The 17,520-nt window shown below is 39.6% G+C and overlaps 1 non-coding gene across 1 annotated transcript; it reads left to right on the top strand.

Annotated features, from left to right (window-relative positions):
• The first annotated feature begins 3,138 nt into the window (after positions 1-3,138).
• Positions 3,139-3,244, top strand: LOC118483537. The gene has a single exon (XR_004870827.1). It is a non-coding gene; the product is annotated as a small nucleolar RNA R71 (small nucleolar RNA).
• Positions 3,245-17,520: the final 14,276 nt, after the last annotated feature.

The raw sequence follows: 17,520 nt of genomic DNA, 5'->3' as shown, positions 1-17,520 counted from the left end.
TTTGATTAAAAAAAACCATAGATGGTGCGAAATTGTAGGGGTCGGGACTCGATCCCGTGACCTCTGAGCAACAACACCACCACTGGTCTAAACCACCTCTGATAGAATTTAAACTTTTATTAGATTTAAACAAGTTTAGTTGCGTCATCTTCTTCCGTTTAAAATGCTTAGCCGAACAGTGTACATCTCATTTATACATTTTCTTTTGAACTCTAGTGTTCCTTACTGAGTTTAATATTAGTGTAAAACAAGAATGGAAATAGGAATAATTTGGGCAAGGTATACCGAATAAGTAACGAGTTGGCGGCGTCTTCGTGTCTCCGACCAAACTCCGGTTGTCTTCTCCGATTCCAGGCGAGAGGCTTGGGTCTCCGACGACACTCCGGTCGTCCTCTCCGACGGTGTCAGACTCCTCCGGTGTTTAAAACCAATGTTAGTATACTAGTGGGCTAAATCGAGGGAACAAGAAAATAAAGAAAATTATACCAAACAAAAGGATATTGTGAGTTCCGAGTAACGACTCCGGCGAGAGTTTCAGTGACGTTTCCAAGCTCCAGCGATTTCTCCGGTGAAGCTTGTTCGCTCCGGTAGGTGTTTCGGTGAGGGTTATTCTAAGTGGATTTCTGGGTGGTTGTTAGAGGGTGGTGAGGGACCGAAAATTTTGAAGGTTGGTCGAGTTATAAAGAGGTGCAGGGTGATCGATCGGACCACTTCAGTTACGCAGGTGAAGGGTCGAAGTTTTCTGGTAACAAACTCCAGGGTCGGAGAAGCTGAACAGACCCGGCGGTTGAATTTAAATTCAGCGTTTTTTTAATGAGGGTTTAATTATAACGGGTTCCGGAATTCATAACAATAATGAGGGCAGCCCAGTTGGTTGGAGTGTGTGTTTACTGGATGAGAGATCTCGGGTTCGAAACCCGTCCGAGACAAACTTTTTAAAGCTATTTATTTTAAGCATTTAATTAAAGTATAAAGTTAATTAGATCTCAAATTATAAAGCATGAGACTGGTAACCCAACCGGTGGAAGCGCGTGCGCATGACCCGACCGACTCGAGTTCGAATCCGCTTCAGGGCATTCTTTTTCATTTATTTTTCATATTTACACTTTAGCCCCTGAAGTTTCAACAACTTGGCTAACAGGGTAACTGATTCTAACTGACCTTTATTTAACCAAGTTAACTGGCAAGAAGGAAACAACTAACTGAGTTATTATAATTAACTATAATTAACTAACCAAGTTAATTTAATTGATTATTTAATTTAATAAATTGATTTTATTATTTATTTATCGATTAAAATATTCGTTTAACTTGATAAAGTACCTAATAAAATACGTATTAGCCCGTTTTTATCCCATTCTTGGGTAATTTGCAACTTAGCATCCGTTTAACATGTTTTTGTTCGGTTTTGGGAAATCTCTTGATACGAACATGATTTGAGAGTTTAAATTAGGATCTCTTCCCACTGATTATACGTGATTAAACTTGTTTAACTTGTTTTCAAATGAAATTGATAATAAGTGCATAACATAGTATAATAACAAGAATATGATAAAAATAATGCATTTCCATTATGATTTCAAGTCTCGGATTACAATTTGGAAATGAAATTGAATACAACGAAGGTACAAATTACAAAAATAGAAAGTACGAGTCGACTTGCTAAAAATGGAAAGATTGAAAATGCGAGGCGTTACATCTGCCATCTCCATCACTTCCTTGTGCCATTGAGCAAAATGCATCCATCTTGTTTTGACTCGGTGGGTAATCAAATACGCTCTTGCTTGAACCCATATGCTTTTCTTCACGATCCGGTGGGTGATTTCTTCTCATTCTTTGGAACACCTTTTCACTAAACCCGCTATCATCCGCCTCAACAAACTCGTAACTAATCATCTTAGTCTGAACATTAAATGACAACTTATGGTTCTTTTCGGTCATGTTAATGATTCCTTCTCTACAATCAATTTGAGCATTTGCCGTATAGAGAAACGGTCGACCCAAAATCACCCTTTGTTGTGACGCCATCGTGGTAGTAGCATAATCTAAAACCAGAAAATCCACTGGGTATTCGAATTCTCCCAACCGAATCATAACATTCTTAATTCCCCGTGGACGCCTCCAACTCTCATCTGCCAAGCTCAGCATGGTGTCTACATCTTCAAGCGGACAGAAATCGTACATGTCATATAGCTCACCTGGTAAGACACTCATGCTCGCCCCATAATCCAACAATGCATGAGGAATTTTGAGTTTCCCCACTCGGATAGGCACAATTGGCGCTCCTTACTCTTTATCATTCTTGATTTTGGCATCTTCTTCCAAACCTGCGTTCACTTGATACGAAGAAGTTAGCAATGTTTTATTAAATTTAGTACTAGGAACGGTGCTTACCACATTAATATTAACGCCTTTTATGTTCTTGGGATTTGTCACCGTGTCACTCGGTAGCTGGCCTTTTGCTTTCTTCAATATCGCCACGTCACTCGCAAGTTAACCCATTTGAGTGGTCAACGATTGAATAGCTTTATCACGGATTTCATCTTTTTGAATGCGAGCATCATCAAGTTGATTCCTTCGTTGCATCTCAATTTGCATCGCCTTCAACATCTCCATTACTTCGTTTCCACCCGAAAAGCTTTGACCCGTTTGATATTGCCTTTGAAATCCTTGGTTTCCTTGGAAGTTCGGGTTTGCTTGATTTGAAAAGTTCCCATACCAAAAATTTGGGTTGTTTCTCAACCGGGGTGGTAAGTGTTAGAATTCATGTTATAGTTTCTACCACCCCCTCCTTGACCTTGTACCGCATGAACTTCCTCATATTGCCCCTCCACCATTCCTTGGCAATTTTCATCCGCATGACCTATTTCATTGCAAATAGCACAAACATCATAAATTTGATTAGAGGTTTGAACATTACCATCGTCAACCGCATGCACTTGTGTTCGGGTAATGGCCAGTCGTGCTCTCCTTGATGCTTGAGCTTTCCTCTTTGAAGTAATTGCCATTTGTTCCAAGAACTCCCAATCGTCATTCTCATAATTCGTGCCAAAAGTACCATTTGTGATTGACATTAGATCACGAGCATCTTCGGCACACAACCCCTCGTGGAAGGCATTCATCAACTCCCAAAGTTCAATTCCATGATGCGGGCAATTCTTGATCATCATATTGAAGCGCTCGAAGGCTTCATGAAACATTTCGCCTTGTTGTTGTTGAAAACTCCTCAACCCCTTTCTTGCATCATTGGTCTTTTGGGCGGTGTAAAACTCATCTAGGAAAATTTGTTGCATTTCCGCCCAATTGTAAATAGATGCTGAAGGCAAAGTGTAGAACCACTTCTTTGCCTTATCCTCCAAAGAAAATTGAAATAAAACCAACTTGACATCATCGGCCGAAAAACCTTGACTCCCAAGAGTATTGCAAATTGAGTCGTAGGCCTCCAAATGGAAATAGGGTTCCTCCGTTGCTAGACCCTTATATTTCGGCAAACTTTGCAAAGAATTTGTTCTTACTTCAAAAGTCCTTCCTTGGTTGTTGTGAGGAATGACTACCGGTGAAGGATTATGAGTAATCAGTGGCCTAAAATATGCTTCGATACCCCTCGCATGTTCTCTAAGAAGCCTTCTTGGTACACCAAACCGACCCCTTGGACGAACTGGACCCATTGGTCTTGGTATATGCCCTTGTGGTGCAATTGGTTGTTGAAATTGTTTTTGTGGCATCGGTGGGTGTTGAATTGGCCTTTGGAATTGAGGTTGTACATTCTGTGGACGAACTTGTTGCAATGGTATCGGACGTTGCAATTGTTGTCCTTGTGGCCTTGACCGAATGTGTTGTGGTATAAGTTGTTGTTGAGGCATACCACCAACACTTGTCATTCCTTAAGGTTGGCCTTGTACATTAACAAACTCAACTTGATCTCCATCACCCCCATAAGCATACCCATCTTCATCATAACTGTCACACCCCGACCACGTAGAACATACAAAACGTGGCGGAAACGTCGGGGAGTGTTGTAACAGAATCAATTGTTTCAAACCCATGGCAAATGAAGTTTCGTTTTATAAATCAAACATGAAGGTTTACGTTGTCTAAACAAGAATCAAAGTGTACATAACATAAATTAACTAGTTCTTGTCTCGTTTTAAGTCACTAAGGCACAGGTCCGCCTAAGTATGTCTTGATAAGTCCTATGCGTCATCTCCTGAAAACACATGTGAAAATAGGTACGTCAGCATAAAAATGCCTGTGAGATACATTGGTTTTGTGAAAACGGAATTCATGACTTATGTTTGAGAAAATGTTTAGTAACAGTCAGTCATGAACCTTGTAATTTGCTTTGTCTTGTAAATCGTTTGAAAAACGGTAAGATCAAATGATATGTATAAATAGGAGAACACTGTATGGTTAAACGGATAACCAATGTAAAAATGAGTTTGTATAAGATAAGTCGTTTGTAAAACAATGTCTCGTGAAAAGTGTGTTATTTGTATAAAATGTTCTATGTCTCAAATTGAAATGATTCAAATAACGCTACGATATGTAATACCATACAAACACTTATATATAGGAAGTACCAGCGGCGTATCCACCATGCTTGTATCATATTACACATGCCTCGTTACTTAAATCACTTACTCAAACTAAACCATCAAGATGAAATGTTTAACAACGGTAGAAATGTTTATGTATAGTCAAATGGTTACAACGGTTCAAAATGTAGTATAATGTGTTCATATGCTGGATGAGCATATGCAACAGAAATGCAATGTGAAACAATGTACTACGTATGCACACAATGGGCGTACGTAGCATGAAATGTATTGTAGAGTACAACGGTTCAAAATGTAGTGTAATGTGTTCATATGCTGGATGAGCATATGCAACAGAAATGCAATGTGAAACAATGTACTACGTATGCACACAATGGGCGTACGTAGCATGAAATGTATTGTAGAGTACAACGGTTCAAAATGTAGTATACTGTGTTCATATGCTGGATGAGCATATGCAACAGATATGCAATGTGAAACAATGTACTACGTATGCACACAATGGGCGTACGTAGCATGAAATGTATTGCAGAGTACAACGGTTCAAAATGTAGTATACTGTGTTCATATGCTGGATGAGCATATGCAACAGATATGCAATGTGAAACAATGTACTACGTATGCACACAATGGGCGCACGTAGCATGAAATGTATTGTAGAGTACAACGTACTAAGTACGCACACAATAGGCATACATAGCATAAACACAATGAAATCATGTACTATATATGTACTATCGAACATAGCAGTATATGATGTGAAAACCGGAAAGCATGAAAGTAGCAAGTAGGCACATGTGTTTCACCCCAAAACAGTTTGGAAAACAGTAAAAGAGGGGTTCAATGTACTCACCTGAGATTGCTTTGAATTCCTTGTATAATAACCAGATAATGCTAGAGGTCACGGGATATCAAACGGCACCTAATAGGTAGCTATGTTAATATACCGGATCAAATCGGAAGGATTGGATAGTACGCGGGTTCGTAAACCAAACGAGTATGGAGACTCGTGTAATATGGTTTAACAAAGCCTACATACTAAAATGAAACCTAACCTAAGTGCTTACGGCCCATTATGACCCGTTTTGGTAGCTTATGCTATCTTACGCGTCGTTCGCGTAGAACGCGTCTGGAACGCCTAACATCGTGACCACAAGGTATAACCTCGGAAGGTTACGGCCATGGTCACCTAATGTGTTTGGTCGGATCCTAATGATCGACCAAATGAGTCGGGTTCGAAAGTATAAGCGATGGTTTAGATCGCTTACCTTACGACCCTATATAAGCACTAAACGAAAAGTGACGAGTTAAGCATGTTAGAACATGCTTAACTAAGTTTAGAAAACAGGTTTGGCATCAAAACAAACGGCTTTGATGCTTGCGAGTAGTTTGGTTACAAAATACGCAAGAATGCGCATTTTGGCCGAAACTACGACTCGTCACTGAGCCTAGGTAACGTGGTGATCAGTAGGTATAGTCACTACGGGCTATAACCATCGTGATCACGCTCACGTTATGAAGTTCCATGAACTTCGCATCGACCATAAGCTGGTCAATGCAGAAAGTCAACAAAACGTTGACTTTCGGACTCGAAAAGCGAATAAAAGAGCGAAAGAAGACTTACGGAGGGTCCCCGAGTGCTAATCTAGATCAAATAACTCAGGTATGAAACAATGGTTCCAACTTAGAGCCTTAAGATCAGATTGTTGTGATTTTTACACTAAAGGGGGGGGGTATTTATAGGAAAAGTGGAACCGTTAGGATCGTTTATCGAATATCGTGCCGCGATCTCGAGCGTACACTTGTCAAATTCTTGTGGTAAGTCAGAAATTGACCCTTGGCTCTTGATTAGGTGAAAGGGCATTGCCTCTTGATCGAACGAAAGGCCAACTGCATTAAATAGATACATTGAATCTGTCTGACACTCTCACGCGCCCCGCGTAAGGATTTGGTAAATCCTTACGCGCCCCGCCTAAGGTTCCCAGATCAGAATTTACAATTTTGGTCCCTGCACTTCAGAAACACGTATTTTGGCCCATTTTTGGCACGTTTAAGCCCCGTTAACCTCATTTCAAGGCTCTAAGATGAAGTTAAAGTGTAGGGGACATGAAATATGCTCAAAAATATTCCGGATGTCGGTTCGTTTGGCCGTACGATCGCGATGTTCGGTTAATTACGACGGAATGCGCATAAGCGCGGAAAACGATCCAAATGACGCAACGAATGGATTTTTCTCATGCCGAACACTAAGGCATAATATTAGGATGCTTACATAAATTTTTGGATGTCCGGATGTATTCAGAACGTAAGTTATGCGCGAAAGTGCAAACTTGTGCACTTTTTGACACTTTTAGTCCCTGAATGATCCAAAAGTTTGTTTTAGCATACCAAACACCTCAAAGCCTATTTCTAAGCTATGTAAAGGATATTTAGGGTATGTTTAACTTATGGACATGTTCCGGAATGTTCGTTACAGTTCAAATTGGCATACTTTCGCAGTTTGTCAAGTTTAGTCCCTGTAAGCGAATTAACTTGTTTTTGCTATACCAAAGCCTTCAAAACTTATTTCTAAGTTATGTAAAGTTTATTTAAGGTATGTTGAGTATATGTTGATGTTCCGGAGTATTTGTCGCATTAAACTGAGTACGTTTACGCACCAGTTTGCGTATAATGCTCTAGAAAGCAATGTAGAGTTTGAAATTGAACAATAATTGATATGTGCAAAACATACACATATTTATACAAGATCCCAAGTATGAAATACAATATTTCATCGGCTTGGTATTTGTTTGATGGTCGCGGTGACACAGGTGTCACAGTCTCCCCTACTTTAGGAAATTTCGTCCCGAAATTTATTCGTAGGAGTCTATTTGTGACTCTGCCAAATAACCATCAGCGATATGCAAAGTAATGTCCTGTTATTTCCTTAACGGTCATTCTTCAGAAACGAAATGAACAGACGGGGTCATTTTCAATGGTTGCTTCATCAGAAGTGGAAATGAAGGATTATACAACGGATATTCATTTCCCCAACGGATAAATCTTTAGAAACGAAAATGAACTAACGGAGTCATTTTCAACGGTTGCTTCATCAGAATTGGAAATGAAGGATTACACAACGGATATTCATTTCCCCAACGGATAAATCTTCAGAAACGAAAATGAACTAACGGAGTCATTTTCAATGGTTGCTTCATCAGAGTTGGAAATGAAGGTTTACACAACGGATATTCATTTCCTCAACGGGTAAATCTTCAGAAACGAAAATGAACTAACGGAGTCATTTTCAACGGTTGCTTCCTCAGAGTTGGAAATGAAGGATTATACAACGGATATTCATTTCCCCAACGGATAAATCTTTAGAAACGAAAATGAACTAACGGAGTCATTTTCAACGGTTGCTTCATCAGAATTGGAAATGAAGGATTACACAACGGATATTCATTTCCCCAACGGATAAATCTTCAGAAACGAAAATGAACTAACGGAGTCATTTTTAACGGTTGCTTCATCAGAGTTGGAAATGAAGGTTTACACAACGGATATTCATTTCCTCAACGGGTAAATCTTCAGAAACGAAAATGAACTAACGGAGTCATTTTCAACGGTTGCTTCCTCGGAGTTGGAAATGAAGGATTTCACAACGGATATTCATTTCCTCAACGGATAAATCTTCAGGAACGAAAGTGAACTAACGGAGTCATTTTCAACGGTTGCTTCCTCAGAGTTGGAAATGAATAGAGTTAACTCTAGACACATGACAGAACTTGCTGTGGTTTCTGTGCACTAAATTCCATAATTATGTATGCATCCATAATTACGTAATCCCTTGCACAGTCCGCACAGTTTGTTTTGTAATGTTTTGGGGAAGGATATCAAACTTGTGACGAGGATGACTAGACTTCCATCGGTTCCTTTTAATTAGATCGACAGGGGATCTTCTTAGTTAGGCCACCAAAGAGTCCTTTCAGCTATATCATCACATGATATCCTTATCCAGATTTTTGGATGAATCTGTTTAACTAGACCACTCAAGGGTCTAATTATGAAGTAGGACTTTATAATCCGAGGGACTTAACTATAACATAGAAGTCCATTGAGGATTTTAAGTAATACCTTTGGGTATCCTACTATGAATCTCTTGTACAAGGATATGTAAGATTCTACGAGGATTTGGATAACATAATTTGGATCTCACAACAACACATAAGGGAACACATAAGCACAAATTCACATAATTGTTTAACTTGATTATAATTTGTTATTAACTTGTTATTGATTGAATACGGATATGGAAACCAATCGACGGGTCTCAATGTTCACTGGGATCTATCTGAGAAGATAGAAAGATCTCCCAAAATTTGATTTTTGATTACAAGGAATCACCACATTCGAATTAAGGTATACAACAATTAAAGACTTACGGGAAATCCTTAGGTACCCTATTAAGGATTTATAGTGGTACTTTGGGTATTCGTCTCATGTTGTAACTTGCGCTTTGTTCTTCGTTTCCTTTAGAATAAACGGGTACTAAGGAATTTTGTGGAAGACGCAAGAGGTCATAGAATGGGAGAATTTTAGGGGTAGTTTGTTCTTCAAGGAATACGGTTTTCCTGATTGTCGGTATTGTAAGGGATATGTCGTTTATATATGTAACGACACAATTACATCGTAATGTAAATGAAAGATTTATTTATAAACAATGATATCAACTGTTCCTTGGGTCTTGACAACAAAAGAAACTAATACATAAGACATGATTATTTCTAAACGATGTTGTCTTCTAGTTAGTCAGACGCTCATCTCTGTGCTGGATTTGCATTAGCAAGCTTTGGGCAATTTCTTCGGAAATGACCCATCTCGCCACAGTTGAAACAAGAGCCTGGTAGAAGACGGCCTTGAGCAGGATTGTTGCCAGCTTGGTTTGGCGCAGCTGCAGTTGGGCAGACTCTTGCTGTGTGGCCTATAAGCCCACAAGTTTGGCATTTGCGGCACTGTACATTGGCGTGATGATGGAGACCACATTGGTTGCACAAAGGTGCAGTTCCATTGTATGGTTTTCTAGCAGGGGGTTGAGCTGGTTGGTTGGGGACGGCTTGACCATTGTGAGCGACCACGGCGAAGTTCTGAGAAGCCTTTCGCTTCTTTGACTTCTTAGGAGATTCAGTCTGTTCATCCATGGTCTTTGATTCCTCGATTGGCTTCTTGTCACCCTTTCGAAAAAGTTTATGCTTTCTGATCTGCGATTCAGTCAAGGTTGCAGATAGCTCAATGGCCTGACGGAGTGTGGTAGGGTTGCTACCAGTGACAATGTCTTGTATCGAGTCAGGCAGGCCGTCGATGTACCTTTCGATAGCCTTGTCGAGTGGGGCGACCATAGTCGGGCAAAGTAGACTCAACTCCTCAAACCTATCAGTATATGCCCTGTGTTCGCCACTATCGTGTTTCAAATCATCAAACTCCTTCTCCAACGCTCGTTGTTCATGACGAGGACAAAACTCTCTTATCATAAGAGCTCTCAGTTCAGCCCATGTCTGTGCTAGAGCAACATCTGCACCACGGTCTCTCATTACCCCGTTCCACCATGTAAGAGCCCTCTTCTGAAACACACTCGAAGAAAACTCGACCTTGCGATTTTTCGGACACTGCACGTGGCGAAAGGTATTCTCGATGCTCTCGAACCATTGGAGAAGCCCAGTTGCTCCCTCAGAACCACTAAACTTGAGTGGTTTAGCCGAGTTAAAGCTCTTGAAATTGCATGTACCATTGTTGTTGTTGTTGGCTTGGTTCCATTGAGCAAAGAGATTTGGGAATTGAGCAGCCATCTGCTGCGCAATAATTTATGCCAGCTCGGCAGTTGCTATCTGGTGTTCGCGTTGAGGAGGCATTCTAAAAGAGGAAAACATGAAAGGAAACAAATAAAATGGTATTGGGTAAGAACAGGATGTTACAATCACTGACCATAATCACGGTTGATAGTCACTTGTTTGAATCATGAAGCAAACAAACAACACCAAGGCTGAATCAAAGCAAATAGATCCTCATAGTGTATCGCGAAGACATGCTCGCCTATAAGTGGACACTCACCCCAAGAGTTCCCAGGTAAGAGTGACTGGTCCGATTATGTGGATTTGTACGAACACTCTAACCTTAGACAGAAAACCCAGGGTACAGGCATCCACTCTTCCAGTTTGCACGTGTTCACACTATTTAGGACCCAAAATTTGACGAGAGTTTTGAAAACTCAAAGGGGTTCAAAACCATATAACAGAGGGTTCAAAACCTTACAATAGAGGGTTCAAAACCTAGTAATCAATCATCCTAGAACAGATGATTAGTTTTCGAAGCAGTTTTGAAATTTATGTTCTTGTTGTGGTCGTCGCCTAAGGATAGGTGACGGTATTGTTTTGTGACTAAACGCAAGTGAACTCGCGTTAGGGTCCTAGGAAGGTTATAGACTAGGTCAAAGCATTACTAATAACCTAATTCCCTATAACCATTGGCTCTGATACCATCTTTTCTGTCACACCCCGACCACGTAGAACATACAAAACGTGGCGGAAACGTCGGGGAGTGTTGTAACAGAATCAATTGTTTCAAACCCATGGCAAATGAAGTTTCGTTTTATAAATCAAACATGAAGGTTTACGTTGTCTAAACAAGAATCAAAGTGTACATAACATAAATTAACTAGTTCTTGTCTCGTTTTAAGTCACTAAGGCACAGGTCCGCCTAAGTATGTCTTGATAAGTCCTATGCGTCATCTCCTGAAAACACATGTGAAAATAGGTACGTCAGCATAAAAATGCCTGTGAGATACATTGGTTTTGTGAAAACGGAATTCATGACTTATGTTTGAGAAAATGTTTAGTAACAGTCAGTCATGAACCTTGTAATTTGCTTTGTCTTGTAAATCGTTTGAAAAACGGTAAGATCAAATGATATGTATAAATAGGAGAACACTGTATGGTTAAACGGATAACCAATGTAAAAATGAGTTTGTATAAGATAAGTCGTTTGTAAAACAATGTCTCGTGAAAAGTGTGTTATTTGTATAAAATGTTCTATGTCTCAAATTGAAATGATTCAAATAACGCTACGATATGTAATACCATACAAACACTTATATATAGGAAGTACCAGCGGCGTATCCACCATGCTTGTATCATATTACGCATGCCTCGTTACTTAAATCACTTACTCAAACTAAACCATCAAGATGAAATGTTTAACAACGGTAGAAATGTTTATGTATAGTCAAATGGTTACAACGGTTCAAAATGTAGTATAATGTGTTCATATGCTGGATGAGCATATGCAACAGAAATGCAATGTGAAACAATGTACTACGTATGCACACAATGGGCGTACGTAGCATGAAATGTATTGTAGAGTACAACGGTTCAAAATGTAGTGTAATGTGTTCATATGCTGGATGAGCCTATGCAACAGAAATGCAATGTGAAACAATGTACTACGTATGCACACAATGGGCGTACGTAGCATGAAATGTATTGTAGAGTACAACGGTTCAAAATGTAGTATATTGTGTTCATATGCTGGATGAGCATATGCAACAGATATGCAATGTGAAACAATGTACTACGTATGCACACAATGGGCGTACGTAGCATGAAATGTATTGCAGAGTACAACGGTTCAAAATGTAGTATACTGTGTTCATATGCTGGATGAGCATATGCAACAGATATGCAATGTGAAACAATGTACTACGTATGCACACAATGGGCGCACGTAGCATGAAATGTATTGTAGAGTACAACGTACTAAGTACGCACACAATGGGCATACATAGCATAAACACAATGAAATCATGTACTATATATGTACTATCGAACATAGCAGTATATGATGTGAAAACCGGAAAGCATGAAAGTAGCAAGTAGGCACATGTGTTTCACCCCAAAACAGTTTGGAAAACAGTAAAAGAGGGGTTCAATGTACTCACCTGAGATTGCTTTGAATTCCTTGTATAATAACCAGATAATGCTAGAGGTCACGGGATATCAAACGGCACCTAATAGGTAGCTATGTTAATATACCGGATCAAATCGGAAGGATTGGATAGTACACGGGTTCGTAAACCAAACGAGTATGGAGACTCGTGTAATATGGTTTAACAAAGCCTACATACTAAAATGAAACCTAACCTAAGTGCTTACGGCCCATTACGACCCGTTTTGGTAGCTTATGCTATCTTACGCGTCGTTCGCGTAGAACGCGTCTGGAACGCCTAACATCGTGACCACAAGGTATAACCTCGGAAGGTTACGGCCATGGTCACCTAATGTGTTTGGTCGGATCCTAATGATCGACCAAATGAGTCGGGTTCGAAAGTATAAGCGATGGTTTAGATCGCTTACCTTACGACCCTATATAAGCACTAAACGAAAAGTGACGAGCTAAGCATGTTAGAACATGCTTAACTAAGTTTAGAAAACAGGTTTGGCATCAAAACAAACGACTTTGATGCTTGCGAGTAGTTTGGTTACAAAATACGCAAGAATGCGCATTTTGGCCGAAACTACGACTCGTCACTGAGCCTAGGTAACGTGGTGATCAGTAGGTATAGTCACTACGGGCTATAACCATCGTGATCACGCTCACGTTATGAAGTTCCATGAACTTCGCATCGACCATAAGCTGGTCAATGCAGAAAGTCAACAAAACGTTGACTTTCGGACTCGAAAAGCGAATAAAAGAGCGAAAGAAGACTTCCGGAGGGTCCCCGAGTGCTAATCTAGATCAAATAACTCAGGTATGAAACAATGGTTCCAACTTAGAGCCTTAAGATCAGATTGTTATGATTTTTACACTAAAGGGGGGGGTATTTATAGGAAAAGTGGAATCGTTAGGATCGTTTATCGAATATCGTGCCGCGATCTCGAGCGTACACTTGTCAAATTCTTGTGGTAAGTCAGAAATTGCCCCTTGGCTCTTGATTAGGTGAAAGGGCATTGCCTCTTGATCGAACGAAAGGCCAACTGCATTAAATAGATACATTGAATCTGTCTAACACTCTCACGCGCTCCGCGTAAGGATTTGGTAAATCCTTACGCGCCCTGCCTAAGGTTCCCAGATCAGAATTTACAATTTTGGTCCCTGCACTTCAGAAACACGTATTTTGGCCCATTTTTGGCACGTTTAAGCCCCGTTAACCTCATTTCAAGGCTCTAAGATGAAGTTAAAGTGTAGGGGACATGAAATATGCTCAAAAATATTCGGATGTCGGTTCGTTTGGCCGTACGATCGCGATGTTCGGTTAATTACGACGGAATGCGCATAAGCGCGGAAAACGATCCAAATGACGCAACGAATGGATTTTTCTCATGCCAAACACTAAGGCATAATATTAGGATGCTTACATAAATTTTTGGATGTCCGGATGTATTCAGAACGTAAGTTATGCGCGAAAGTGCAAACTTGTGCACTTTTTGACACTTTTAGTCCCTGAATGATCCAAAAGTTTGTTTTAGCATACCAAACACCTCAAAGCCTATTTCTAAGCTATGTAAAGGATATTTAGGGTATGTTTAACTTATGGACATGTTCCGGAATGTTCGTTACAGTTCAAATTGGCATACTTTCGCAGTTTGTCAAGTTTAGTCCCTGTAAGCGAATTAACTTGTTTTTGCTATACCAAAGCCTTCAAAACTTATTTCTAAGTTATGTAAAGTTTATTTAAGGTATGTTGAGTATATGTTGATGTTCCGGAGTATTTGTCGCATTAAACTGAGTACGTTTACGCACCGGTTTGCGTATAATGCTCTAGAAAGCAATGTAGAGTTTGAAATTGAACAATAATTGATATGTGCAAAACATACACATATTTATACAAGATCCCAAGTATGAAATACAATATTTCATCGGCTTGGTATTTGTTTGATGGTCGCGGTGACACAGGTGTCACAATAACCCTCAAAATCTTCATATCCTTCCTCATATCCATCTCCCCCTATACCCGAAGATTGCCCAAATGGAAGATTCGAACATTGAAATCCCGACTGGTTCGATGGTCTAAAGGTAGAAGTAGCATGGACAATGGTTGAATTTGGTGCTATGGTATAGTTTGAATATGATTGACCCACACCCGGAAAGAAATGGGACAATGGTGGAATAGTAGTAGAAGGGTTGAAAGTAATGGTTGGTTCCTCTTGAGTGGTAATGGGTTGTGTGGTGTTGGTTGGTGTAAGATTATGAAGTAAAGTAGGTTCGGTGGTAGTGGTTGGAATGGTGGTATTTGGTGAAGGTTGAGTGGATGTTGGTATAAAAGTTGGTACAGGTTCACCCGTAGTGGGTGGTGGTGGTAGTGGATCCATGTATCGAAGTGGTGTAATTGTCGTAGTTGGTGTTGTTGGTGAGCTGCTTAACTTGTTTTCCCTTAGCAAAATTCTGTTTCCTCTTAACGTTCGCTCAATCTCCGGATCAAACGCCAATGGTGATAGCTTATGAGAGCTCCTAGTACGCATGCACCTGTAAATACCTGCACACTAACACACCCAGCGTAAACCGGAAAAAATAACAAACTTAAAAAGAACAAAAATAACACACATTGCGCACTACTCCCCGGCAACGTCGCCAAAATTTGACATGATGTCGTGGTCACAATCAAATTTAATCCAATTACTACTAAGTAGATAGTGGCAAGTGGGTATCGAACACAGGGAGTTTGTGGAATATGTGTTACTTAGAAGATTATCTAACTTGACTAAAATTAAACTAATTTGCAAGTAAAGTAAAATTCAAGAGTTGATTTGAGTGAATTGGTTTTAGAACTAAATTTAACTAAATGAATTGCGAAAGAGAAGTTTTGGTTGTATGCAAATTAGAGACAAATGACCATCCTAGATTTTCGGTTTGCTTCGACATTCATATTATCATTTCACTAGAAAGAACTACATAGACATGGCTCATGTGTGATTACTTGCAGTGATGAAAGGGAACTAAGTACTCAGATTCCTAGAACGTGAGGTTGTTACCCGATGATCAATCAACCCTTACCCAAGCCTAACTATACCCATGATATCTCGATTGCCAATGACACCAAGGACGTATGGTTTCTAATTAGTTCAACGTAAGAATCAACACATTACTAACAAACAATCACACACCATAACAACAAATCATAAAGATAAAGATTGTTATTCTAGAAATTAGAAAAATCAAATATGAAATGTCTCAATCAAACCTTCAATCCAGGACAATCATCAAGTGTTTAGCCACTCATGGCTTGAAGCAACATCATAACAAAAGTTCTATTGTTTATCAAGATCAAAGCAACAAAAACTAATGATAAGGATAGTGTTCTTCCCTTCAAAGTCACCAAGAATACTCCAAAATTCGTTCCCAAAGTGTGTTTAACCGAAATCCCATGATCGGACCTTAATAATCATCATCAAAAGCTCAATAAATGCTTAAGTTACAATATGGGAACAGTCGGTGCCGTAAGCTACGGCGCCTGCCGTAGCTTATGGCAGTCAGCAAAGTCTACAAAGTCAAAACATTGTCGTAAGCTAGGCCAGTTACCGTAGCTTACGGCACTCATCAATCCTTTACGACAGCTTGAGTCTGACCTACGGCAGACATATAGGCAAAAAGGTGGAGGGCCGTAACCTACGGCAGAAGCCGTAGGTTACGCCACTGACTGAACTTCTTTTCTTGTTTTCTTTATAACTTTCTCGTTTCAACTTCGTTTTCTTCGCCGTTTTCGCCCACGTTCTCGTCATTTCATCCTCTATCATGTGATATTCTTAGTTCTTCTATTCCAATATTTTTTTTATTGATGCTCCAAATTCCTTCCCTTTTAAGCTCCATTTGTACCTGCACGTCCAAACAACTAGTAGTTACCAAGTTCAAACAATTAAACATGTAAAGCATGGGATTTTAATCTTTTTAAGGCACTTAAGGGTTGTCCTACGGACCACCCGTCAGGTGGCGAGTCTCTGGTTACTCAAGCGGACACGGTTAATCTATGGGCTGGATGCGTAAAACTGTTATAAAATGTGAAAATAGAGAAGAAATCAGACACGTGGTTATGGAAACAAGAGGATAAACGAGAAATATTTAAGGTTAAGATTTGCGGTCAGAGCTGGATGGCATAAATATGATCCCGAAAACACAGGTTCTAAAATGGCTTAGCTGGATACTAAAGAAAATAAATTGCTTCCTATGGAAAGCGGTGCTAGATCGAATACCGACTAGAGACGCTTTGGCATTAAGAAACATACATATTCCTTCGGTTTTATGTGCATTATGTAGTTCAACTACTGAATCGGTTGATCACCTATTGATTTCATGTCAATATGCTCAACTAGTTTGGACGGAGATCTCGTTATGGGGTCAAAATACCCCTTCCGAGATATCTACTAAGCTTGGTGGGTTTAACGGAATATATCGAGTCACACAGTTCGTCACAAGATAAAAAGAAGGCGGTCTACCTTATTATTGCAGCAACATGTTGGATATTATGGCGGATCAGAAACAACGCAATTTTCAACGGGAAGACAACACACGTTTCAAGGGCTGTTGGTGACATTAAGGCAATTTCGTTCTTATGGGTTAAAGCAAGGGCTGGAAAAACGGATTTAGAGTGGAAGGAATGGGGCGAATTCAGTTGCTTCAAATAATGTTTACTTGTTATAAATCACTGTATTTCGAACACAATTTCAAGGTAAGTTTTACATCAATCGACTTGTATCCTCGTTCTGATCAAAAGCCCTAAAACATCGGTTTGTAATTCGGAAAAACACTTAACTCCGTTAAGCTTATTTTAACGGCAGACTATTTTACAAACAAAAAAATTGGACGAGGTCGGATTATTATTGGGTAATAACTGACTTTGGATTATTATCGGCCAATTTCAGAAAGATGGGATTATTATTTTCCAATTTGCCTAAAATAAAATACAAATACATAAACTTAAACTTTTCATTTTAATTTTAAA

This window comes from Helianthus annuus, chromosome 10, assembly GCF_002127325.2.
Source record: "Helianthus annuus cultivar XRQ/B chromosome 10, HanXRQr2.0-SUNRISE, whole genome shotgun sequence".
NCBI classification, from domain to species: Eukaryota; Viridiplantae; Streptophyta; class Magnoliopsida; order Asterales; family Asteraceae; genus Helianthus; species Helianthus annuus.
The sequence above is the reverse complement of the archived record's forward strand: the minus strand, read 5'-3'. Positions and strand labels throughout refer to the sequence as shown.